This window comes from Echinops telfairi, unplaced genomic scaffold, assembly GCF_000313985.2.
Source record: "Echinops telfairi isolate 266 unplaced genomic scaffold, ASM31398v2 ScPeMD7_5805;HRSCAF=6673, whole genome shotgun sequence".
In the NCBI taxonomy this organism is placed as follows: domain Eukaryota; kingdom Metazoa; phylum Chordata; class Mammalia; order Afrosoricida; family Tenrecidae; genus Echinops; species Echinops telfairi.
The window spans coordinates 2,757,148-2,767,979 of NW_022109704.1; the positions used below are offsets into that span (position 1 = coordinate 2,757,148).

At 52.0% G+C, this 10,832-nt stretch overlaps 1 protein-coding gene across 1 annotated transcript in view; it reads right to left on the reverse strand.

The window, feature by feature from the left end:
- ADAMTSL4 (ADAMTS like 4) overlaps positions 1 to 3,749 on the reverse strand; it is a 14,510-nt gene extending 10,761 nt beyond the window's left edge. The window contains exon 1 of the mRNA XM_045295715.1: positions 3,680 to 3,749. The gene's annotated coding sequence lies outside the window, so the exon portion shown is untranslated. The remainder of the gene's footprint in view (positions 1 to 3,679) is intronic.
- Positions 3,750 to 10,832: the final 7,083 nt, after the last annotated feature.

Genomic DNA, 10,832 nt, shown 5'->3' on the forward strand with positions numbered 1-10,832 from the left:
GCCCGCGCCGGCCGCCGCTGCTCGCGCTCCACGCGGCCTTCGGGGCCGCCGCTCCGCCGGGGCGGAGGGCTGGGACCCCTCGACGAGCCGGCCGCTGGGTTTCTGCACCCAGGAAGTTGTGCACGCCGGGCGTGGCGGAAGGAATGCCCTGACTTAGGGTTTGCATCTCAGCGCCAGCACTTGCCGGCTCTGTGGATTTGGGATAAATGCTCTAACTTCCCAGATGCTTCAGGCTCATCTATAACGGGATTAATCTGACCCATGATAGACTCGGAGATCTATCGATCTATCTATACCTGTCTATCTGATTAGATCTGGAAGAATCCTCCCCAAACCCGTAGTGATGATGACGTCTGGAGAGGGATTTGGAACAGGATGGAGATGTTTTGGTTTTTACTCTGTATGTTTATATGTTGGAATTTTGTAAAACCACAAACGTTAGCCATATGCAAATACAGTATTGTGTGGTTAGTTGCTTTCCAGTGAATTTGGACTTGGCAACCTCACGCATGCCGAGTAGAACTGCTCGGTAGGGTGGTTACAAACCGTGACCTGTGGAAGCCTCCTCACCAGCCCACCAGTGCCTCTGGGTGGGCTCAAACTGCCAGCCTTTCACCCAGTAGGCGAGTGCTTAACCGCTTGTGCCACCCAGGGGCCCCACCACATTCAAGGGAGAATCCCATGATCTCTCAATACTATTCTCCGCTAGCTTTTTGATGCCGCCTGGTATTTATTATGTTAAAAATAGATCGTATATATTGTTGCAGATGGAATTAGATTAAACGTTAGCACTCTGTTTGCACAATGATGTATGTATGGATTGTGATAAGAGTTGTATGAGCCTCTAATAAAATCATTTTTTTAAAGTTAGCACTCTATTATTTGATCTTCCTTATGATCCATTTCTAGTTTTTAAATATTTTCTTTTACATTGGGTTTTTTATCTGTTTTGTTTATTCTTGTTAATTTTGGGTTCTTTGTTTTTAAATGTTTTTCTGTAGATGAAATCCAGGAGCGGTAAATCTACAGAGACAGTATCTGGATTAATGGTTCCTTGGGTGCACGGCAGGAGTGGTTGCAGGGAAATGGGGAGCTAATAACGATGAGTTCAAGAAAGAAGAAATGTTCTAGAACTGATTGTGGTGACGATTGCACAACTCTTTTTGATGTGATTAAACTATTGCATTGTATGATGTGTGAATTACGTGCCCATATAACTGTTGTGGGGAAAAGACACAGCACTATATATGTATAGTGTATGATCTATATATAAATAATCTGGTAAACCAAAATCTCAATGCCATCGAGTTGATAATCAACTCATAGCGACTCTATACGACAGGGTAGAACTGACTCTGTGAGTTTCCAAGACTAACTCTTTTCCCTTTTTAAGACTGTAACTCTTTCCTGGAGTAGAAAGCCTGTCTTTCTGCCTTGGGGAAGCTGGTGGGCTTGAACAGTTTGGCAGCGGTAGAGCATAGATGGTCAGTTGCATTGTAGTCAGTGCTCTGAACACAAAGATGGACGCTCTCGCAACACTGGCCCCACCCTGCACTCCTTGAGCATCTTTTGTTTGCACTTGGTGGTGAGGTCACAGCTAGAGGGACAGTCCTGCCTCAGAGCTGGCTCAGTGGGGGACCTGGGGGAGGTAAGTGCTGAGCTCAGCAAACCAAATGTTATCTGAAGGCAAACTCCGTGAATCTAGAAAATGCTTTTTAACATGTCAAGAAGTGTATCCGTATTTGAAATTAGCATGCACATTTTGTTTTCTCTTTCAAGTTCTCTTTGAGTTCTCTTTCAAGAAAGGCCCATTTCTGCCGCTCTGAATCATCTCTATTTCTTCATATTTTGTCTTTGTGTTTTGTTTTTGAATTTGTAAGGTTACAAGAAATAACAGATTTGCAGCTTTCCAGAACAAATACCCGCCAGGTGCCACAGGCCTGCTTTGCCGAGGTTCCACTCCCAGGGAGACCTCTGGGCAGGTCCGTGAGGCCCCTGTTACAAAGTGGGCATGGAGGACAGTGGTGCTGGATGTTCTGTTTTTGTAGTTGTGTTTCCAAGACAAACGATCTTCTTGTTTTAAAAGTCAAGGAAAACAACATTTTAAGGTTAGCTGCTGTCAAATCTGTCCCCGACCTTTGATGACCCGTGCTCAAGGGAGCGAACTGCTTCCCTTATAGTTTGGAAGGTTTGCTGACATCTGTCCAGCACCGTGCAACACACAAGACCTCCAGGTCTCCTGCCCAGAAAGCCAGAATTCTGACCCATCACTGCTTCCAAAGCCCCCAGTGGACCCAACAGGACATGACTGTGGGGGCAGATTGACCGCAGGCTTCCATTTCAGTGCTGCTGTGGTCCTGTGTTCCCAAAGGAGTTGAGCAGCGAGTAGGTTAAAGCCCGCCTCCCAGGAGTACCAGTTTATCTGCAGACTCTGGGTGACACGGTCCTCACCCAGATATTTATAGTCACAGATATGGAGCGGCCAGCCCTTTCCCTCCGACCTCAGAGTACAATGCCTCTGATGAGCTGCCCTGCGGGGATGAGGAAGATATTTTAAGCCAGGGACCCTTCACTGTCCCCTCTCCATCAGCATCCACTTATCTGCAAGGAGGCCAGCGCAGAGCAGGAAGGTGGGACTCAGAAGAGTGGAAAGGAGCTTGGGAGGGGAACGTCTGCCCTTTGACATTGTAGCTGCCGTGTACTGAAGGTCAGAGCTAGTCCTTTCCATTAAGACGTGGCTGCGGACCAAAGAGCTCACAAGACCGACTGCAGCTGTTACCTCCCACACGGGAAAATGCTGCATCACGTAAGAAAATGCCCTATGCTTCCACAACTTGGGAAGTTCCAAGTTCAATCTGTAGGTGTTGTCTTCCGAAGGAAAAGACAAGGCTTCTTACGAGATTCTCTACTGCATGGCGGGACAGGACTGATAACGGACAGGGGAAGGCACGGCTGAGCACTGGTCAGGCTCAGGGCGCAACACAGTGGTTTCACAATCACAGCGTGTGGCCGCTCGTAGGTGCTGGCCAGTTGTTTCAGCGTCATAGCTGTTCTGTCCACAACAGAAGGGAGCACTGCTGGCCTGTGTGGGAGGGAGCCCCTGTGTCCATCCACCTCGTCAGGGGCCTCCCTCTCCCACGGCCCTGGTACTTCACCACGATGCCCTTTCCAGGGACTGCGCTCTCTCCCCATCCTTACTTCTAAGACGCATCTGACTTTACTTCCCCCAAGACAGATTTGCTTGTTGACAACATGGGTCACGTCAACCCGGCACATCTGGGCCTGGGGCTGTTACAAGAAAGTCACACCCCTTCCCTTTTGGTCCTTTTTAAAGTCCTCTTGGTGGTTTGTTTTATTTTTTACAGTGAAGGGGAAACATGCGGATGAAGTCCCCGGCGAGCCCCCTCTGAGCATGGTCTCCGGGCGAGGACGGCCTTGCCCACCTGCAGGCGACACTGGAAAACGGGTTGTTGCCAGTGCAGCCAGGTTGACATTTAGCACCCTCTCATTGGGGCTCCCGTGTGATCCACTTAAATTTGTTCTCATTTTTAATATTGTTTGCTTTCTTTTCTATTAGGTTCTTATCTGTCTTGCTTGGTTTTGTTTGTTTGTTACGGTTTTCCTGTACGTGAAGTTCAGGGCCGATTAAGCTATAGAGACTGTAACTGAATGAACACACCTTGGAGACGAGCATAATGATGAAGAAATGTCCTCAAACCGACTGTGGGGATGATGGTACAGCCCTTCTGGGTGTGACCGAACTGCTGACTGTAGGGCACGGGAACTAGGTGCCAGTAAAACTGTGGGAAATAATAAGCAAACAACGTTACACCCCTTACCGTGCCTAGTCCTCACCGCGATCCTGATCGGGGACCGTGAGGCCGCTTTACAGACCTGGAGCCGCACACAGGGATGGCCGGGCACTTGTCCACAGCTAGAAAGTATGCGAGCCACGATTCTAAATTTAGGCACCATCTGTATATGTTTTGTTCAAGTGACATTTTTTGAAAAAAAAAAAGTTAACTGAGTTAGCTGAACTCACTTAAGAAAAATGGAGGGGGGGAGTAGATGAAGGAAGCTGTATTTGTTTTGAATTAACATTTTTTTAAGAAAATGTATCATTAACCACTTTTTTTAATTATGGCAAATATATAGGTAATAGAATATTTGCCATTTCAACATCTTTCATACCTGCGGTTCAGTGAGATGGAATATGTTTTTCTTAACATTTTTTAACCTAAGGCTTTCGTGTTTCGTGTGAGATGATGACCCCACGAGGAAGCCACCTGGGTTGGGGTGGCAACAACAGCGGCATCTGCACAGAGCCTGTGGGTGCCTTGCTGTCTCTCAGAAGCCTTTGTTCCGGAAGGGACCTTCCATTCCTAGCTGCTCGAGGAATGGTCCCCAGGCTGATCCCCAGTGGCTGTCCACGTTGCCTCACGCTGTTTCTCATTCCTTCAGGGGTGTAGGTTGACCCCTTTCACCCACTGCCCGCACCAGTAAGAAGGACCTGCTGTTACCAGTTACCTGTCTGGAGGGCGGGGACCCTCCTTCCTGTTTCCCGTTCTCCCATCACCCTCGAACACACTGACGCAAACCCCAAAGAACCCCCCCACTGCCGTGGGGTTCACGCCAACTCCTAACGACCTCAGGCGACCCAGTAGAACTGCTCCACGGAGGCTGCAATCTTTGTCCCCCAGGGGCAGTGGCCTGCTCCTCCTTCCCCAGGGAGCCACTTTCCAGTTGGCGGCGGCCAGGCAGGTAGCCGCACCTCAGCTCCTTTGTCGTGCACATAGCAGACATTGACTGCACGTCTGTGGCCTGAGCACACGGGCTAGATGCGGTGCGCCTGGCCACAGCCCTGCACTTTCTCATTGTGGTGCTGCCCCGTCATGGCCCGTGGGTGATGAAATGATGAAGACACAGGATGTGGCCCATTTGGTAAGATGAGTACTGGCAGACAGAATGGGACCCTCGGGTCTCCCGGCACTACTGTATAGACCAAATGTGATCAGAAATGCCCCCAGCCTGGATTCTGCCAGGCTTTGTTTCCACATCCTGATCTACCAGTGCCTTGCAGGTGGGACCTGGGGCCTTCAGTGACTGACTTTGCCTTGGGACTGCCCTGAGCAGTGTGTGTGTGTGTGTGTACTAGCGTTCTGAAAACAGGAACTGTTCAGTAAATGCTTATGGAATTGAATGAATTGATTGGGCATGACCTCGGAATACTTTAGATTTACAAAACCCTCATCACGTCAACAACTATGTTAAGTGGGTTGAGCTCAGGAGCACTCCTCCCACCTATGTGCTTGGGAAACAGGGCTAGAGCTTCCAGGAGGCCTGCACTGTGTTGGAGGATGTTCACTGCCTAGTGAGTGGGTTGGAAAGGTCTCTCAAACAACTTTACAGATTGAATGGAATGGTGGGGACAAGCAACCAGGATCTCATCCCTCAACACAAGCTGCCACAAGGGGACATTTCTCAGGAGCCCACTCGCTCGGGGCTACCTGGGACCAGGGGAGCCCAGGAGCGCACTAGCAGGTGCTGCTGCTGCAGCTGCCGCTGTGAGGTGATGAGATCCCGGCGGCGGGAGTCCCTGAAGAGACTGCAGGTGTGGGATACAGGCTGTGGTCCAGCCTTGTCACCCAGGGGCTGGGTGATCTTGGACACACCAAGCCTCTGCTTCCTCATCTATGAGACTACAGTAACAATCATACCCAGCTTGGCTACTTCCCAGGTCCTCATTCAGACCAGAATACGCGTGACGACGTGTGTGTGAAAGCTGTAGTGTCACACACCAAAATGAAGTCGTGCCACTAGGAATAATGTTGTACCATCACTCTTTCAAGGTGATTAAACCACAGAGACTGAGAGCCTGCATCCTGTCGAGAGGTCAAGCTGTCCGGTGGGGATGCCAGTAACTGCTTGCTGAGAACGTCCCCCCAGAGGCAGGGTTTGAAGTGACAGAGGACACGGCTATGTTTTGACAGGTTGGTGGTAATGGCCTGGTGGGCTCCCTGTGTCGCGGATGCCTGGACCAGTACCTGACTCGTTTCTAAGGATCAGCGCAGAGCTGCTTCCTCAGAGGCAGAGGTGATAGATGCCCCCAAATGCCCAAACTGCGGTGCCACTCCATCTCCTCTGCTCTCCGGGCCCACAATCCCCTGCCGCGTCTCAAAGAAGCCGTGAGGCCTCTTGACAGGTAAGTGGTTTCTTGGGGCAGTAACGTGAGGCCTCTTGACAGGTAAGTGGTTTCTTGGGGCAGTAACGGTACAAGCAGCGTCAGATTAGCCAATGAGTGAGCGAGGCAAACACAGGCTGACAGGGGCTTGCTCACTGACCTGCAGTGCCCAGGTTCACGCCTGTTTTCTCAACACCGCAAAAGCCTCTGCTCTGTCCCAACCCCACAGCACCTTCCTACAGATGACAGTCCCTGGCAGGGCTGGAGTCCCCGGGAGCAAGGGTCAGCAGGGGCTTGCTGTGGCTGTTTACTAGTTGCTGGTGAATAGAAACCACGTGAAGGTGTTCAGTGCACATTGGTAAGTGAGCCCCAGCTGACTTGCCTGTTACCTGGCCTGTTGGGAGCGGTTTGAAAACAGTAGCTGTCCCATGGGGGAAAAGATGAGGCTCTCTACTCCGGTCAAGAGTCTCAGAAACTCAGAGGGGCAGTTCTGCCAGGTCCTACAGTGTGGTTGGAAGGGGTGCCAGCTCCCCACCACTAATCATAGTTTTGATAGGCACAATTGCACGGTTGAGAGATATAAATATTATATTAAAGTAATAGAGAGCATGAGAGATAAAAGAGAGATTGAAATAGTGGAGTCAGACACATTTCATGGTAGCAATGCTCACCTCAGCCCTGCCTGGTGGTCCACGTGGGGAGAGCCCGGGAGCGAGAGCAAGAAAGAGCCCCAACTTTATTGCTAACCAAGAGCTATAGCTCCTTTGGGGGGCATGGTTACAGGTAACCACGGGTCACAGGAAGGGGCAGTACAATAGGCATACACATCATAGGAAGGGGATGTATGATAGGCATAAGCATGACAGGAAGGGGATGTATGATAGGCATAAGCATGACAGGAAGGGGATGTATGATAGGCATAAGCATGACAGGAAGGGGATGAGCTAGGGGTGTGCCCAGAGGAATGGGAGGGATTAGGATAAGGTGACCAGATGTCCCAATTTTTGGCATTTTTTTAAAAGTCCCAATTTTTGGAAAGAATGCATGACAAGCTAGGGAACGGTCTATTTGGTCCATATAGACCAAATTTTTAATCAAGAAGCCCCCCCCCCCAAGTCAATGGTGTCCCGCTTTAAATCTGGTCACCTTAGACTAGGGGTATACATGTGACAAGATGGGTGGACCCTAGATTCATGATGGGAGCCTAAACTTGGTCATCCTTGGGCGGGTTTGACCTCTCTGGGGTCTCCTACAAGGAAACAGACAACTATGATCCTTATCAGAAGGGAGTGGGCCCTACTTGTGGTGGGATAAACAGTGGTGACTGCTTGCTCTGGATGGCTGATAACCCTTAGGGAGAATAACCCCTGAGCTACTTCTGATGACCTCCAAGTGTATAGGCATTCACAAGCAGCTAAGTCTGGCATATATTTGGGGAGACAGCTTGGGAGAAGTCCTTCTGTTCCCCGCACTGTAGGGCTCCTCTGGGCTGGCATCGACTCCGTGGGATGAGAGTGCATGACTGGGAACAGGAGTGACTCAGAAGTAAAACTCGGGGTAGTTTGTGAGCAGGGCAGATTCTTCTCGGCGTCTGCTGCTGGACCCTGCTGGGGGCCTTCTTGGGCAAGGATTACAGCCCTGAGCTTCCAGGGTCTGTGAGCCCCCAGGGGCTGCCTTGCTGCCAGTCTCCTGCCTTCCTGCTCTCGCTCCTGTGTGACAGGCCTCCATGGCTCCTTACTTCCTGGGCCGGAAGGTTCTCAGCACAGGGACCCCCAGCCCACCTTCTTGGCGGTAGTGAGGATGCCACTGGAGGCTTCTGGGATAGCTTGTTTTAAGCAGCAGGATGGCTAGCCTGTCCTTATGGACATGACTGCCTCTCTACAAGAGTGTCACGTGCCTTATTTGAAGTATTAGCATGCTACCCAGGCTCCCTGGTGGACAGAGGCCTCCTCATTTGCATAGCCCCTCCTCACCATTTGGTGGGCGTCACAAGACTGTGGTGGAAAAGGCCACGTAAAAAGGAGGGACGCAGCACGCCTCAGGCTTTTCCAGCCGGTCCTTTCCTCCTTGGAGGATAACAGCCCCCTCCCGATCCTTTCGCCAACCCCAAACAGCCCTTAGTGCCTTTGCCTCTCTGTGCCTGAGCCCTAGTAAGCCCCTAAGGACGAGTCCAGTCCGTGGGGTCTGTGTGAAGTGCGCGGGGGGCATTATCAAGCCCAGCAGAGGAGGAGAGGTGGCTGGTGTCAGAGCTGGTGGGCAGGTTGGAGAGACCAGTGATGCCCGACCTCCACCTCTGAGGAACCAGCCCTGGGTTGTTGACCCTCCTTTCCCTTGTGAAGTTAGAAGGGTTCAGATAAAGCCACCACGTCATTCCTACACAGTCATTCACAACCAGCCTGCGAGGAGGCCGTGGGGGGAGATAGAGGGGGGCGCAGCAGCAGCCGCCGAGGGCAAAGGTGGCTTGGGAAGATGCTCACAGCAAGAAGGGCAAGCATGGCCCAGCGTGGGGGGAAGGCAATTTGAGAAAACAGAGCAACCTATTGTTTCTGTCTCGAGTCTGGAATTGTACTTAATCTACTGACCACATGCAGCACTGTGACCAACTCTGAGATCAGTTGCAGATGCTGAATTAGGAGCAGCGAGTCCCAAGCCAGGAAGGTGGTAGAAATGTAGCCCCCTCCCCAGTCGAGGCTCCTGGAGAGTACCAAGACCCATGGGTTCTTGGGTCCCACTTTCCAGCTTCACCTCTTTCTCCAGAAGCAGATTCAGGAGTTTCCCAAACAGCAGGGGCAGGCAGAGGAGCCAGCCTCCCGGGTGACAGCACCCTGCTTGTGGTTTGAGGGAGGGCTGCCTCTGTTCAGAGCTGTGGTCTGCAGCAGGCAGGTTAGCTGGAGCGCCGAGCTGCATTGCAACAGTGTCTGGGCACATGGTTTCTGGGACTCCTCCAGTGGATTGTCACTGGACCCAGGATGGAGGCCTGTCCTGGAGGTAGGTGGGGGGGTTTCCTTCAGGAAAGGGTCATGGTCATTTCCCCCAGATGAACCTCGCTCTGGTGCCTCGAAGTTTCCCTGCAATTCTAGAGAAAGCCAGTTTGATGTCAAACTAATCTTGACAGATTGTTCTGGAGGTCTAAGAAAAGCAGACATAAAAGGCTAGGACTAAGGGTACAGAGCTTGTAACTGTGGCCAGGGAGGCGGGCAGGGCAGGGCAGCCAAAGAAGAGGCAAGAAGAATTTCATACATACCAAGACCTTGGAGTCAGAAATAGGAGTTGGGGCCTGCTGGGAAAGAAGCACACTCGTTGAGGCAGGAGGTGATGTGAGCCTGTCCCTTGTCCGCAGGCACAGGCTCACCTCAGAGACCCCAGGGGCCTGGGGGCCTGGAGAGGTGACCCTGGAGCTGCCTGGTGCTGGGAGGGATCTTTCTCCACTCAGGCTTCTTGGCTCCTGGCAGCCTCAGGATCTAATCCTGGCTCTCAAGTTGACGCTCAAAACCTTCATCTTCAGGCTCAGCCTGCCTCTCCTGCTTCACCCACTCCGGCACCCAGCCAGCACCCTGTGGGCCTCATTTGCCTTGAATGCCCTCCCTTCCTCCTCCTCTGAGTTCAGAACACCCACGCTTCCAAACCCCAACTCAGGCTCTCTCTGAGTGAGCCCAAGGCCTCCTGGGATCCCCCCTGGGCCCGTGTGTCGTGTCCCCCTGGTCCGAGCCTGAGGGCAGCTCTGATCACATCACACCAGGGCATCTCTCATCTGGGGAGTCTGATAATCATCTGCAGAGATTATTAAGATACAGGTGCGGGCCTCACCTCTGGGTGTCCCAGTTCAAGGCTTCACGGAGGTGCTTTGTTTAAATGAAGCTTTTTACTGCGAATGAGGTGGGGGGTGGGGGTGGTATAGAACTTCAGACCGTCAACAACTCTGCATTCAACAGTTCAAGCCACTTGTCACCCCCACCACTTGTCCCGGTGCCCCCATCTGCGGTGCATTGCTTCATCTCCCAACCCTTGCCCCGAGGCTGTCCCTTTGGTATGCAAGCTTTGCCTTGGTGCTCCTCCTCAGCCCCGGTAGTGTAGTGGGTACACCTCAGGCCGAGATCCGCATGGTCGGCAGTTCGAAACCACCAGCAGCTTGGTGGGAGAAAGACTGGGCTTTCTACTCCGGTAAACAGTTACGGCCTTGGAAACCCACAGGGGTCACTGTGGGTCAGCAAGGACTCGACGAGAGAGAAAGAGATTTAATATTTCAAGTGCAGTGTCCCTGGGGCGATTGGTGATTAAGTTCTGTCCCAAGTTCAGAGCCAGATTGTGCTGTTGGGATGGCATGTCCTCCTTGAGAGGAGAGCTGGGCCAGAGGCCACTCCTGGCCATTGCTTTGCCTCAATGCAGCCAGGCCCCGCTCAGGGCCCGCGGGGAGAGCAAGAGAACAGAAGGCTCCGTGTCCATGGCGACCAGAACTCCGTGGGAAAAAGGGTCAGGAAGGGTCTCAAGCTCTCTCTGCCAGGGGTCAGAGAGGGCAGAACTTCCCCTGTGAGTTTCTGAAACTATAATTCCTTACGGGAGTAGAAAGCCTGGTCTTTCTCCCAAGAAGTGGCTGGTGGTTTCGAACTGCCCAACTCTAACCACTACGCCCCAGGGCTTGAGCATGAAGGGC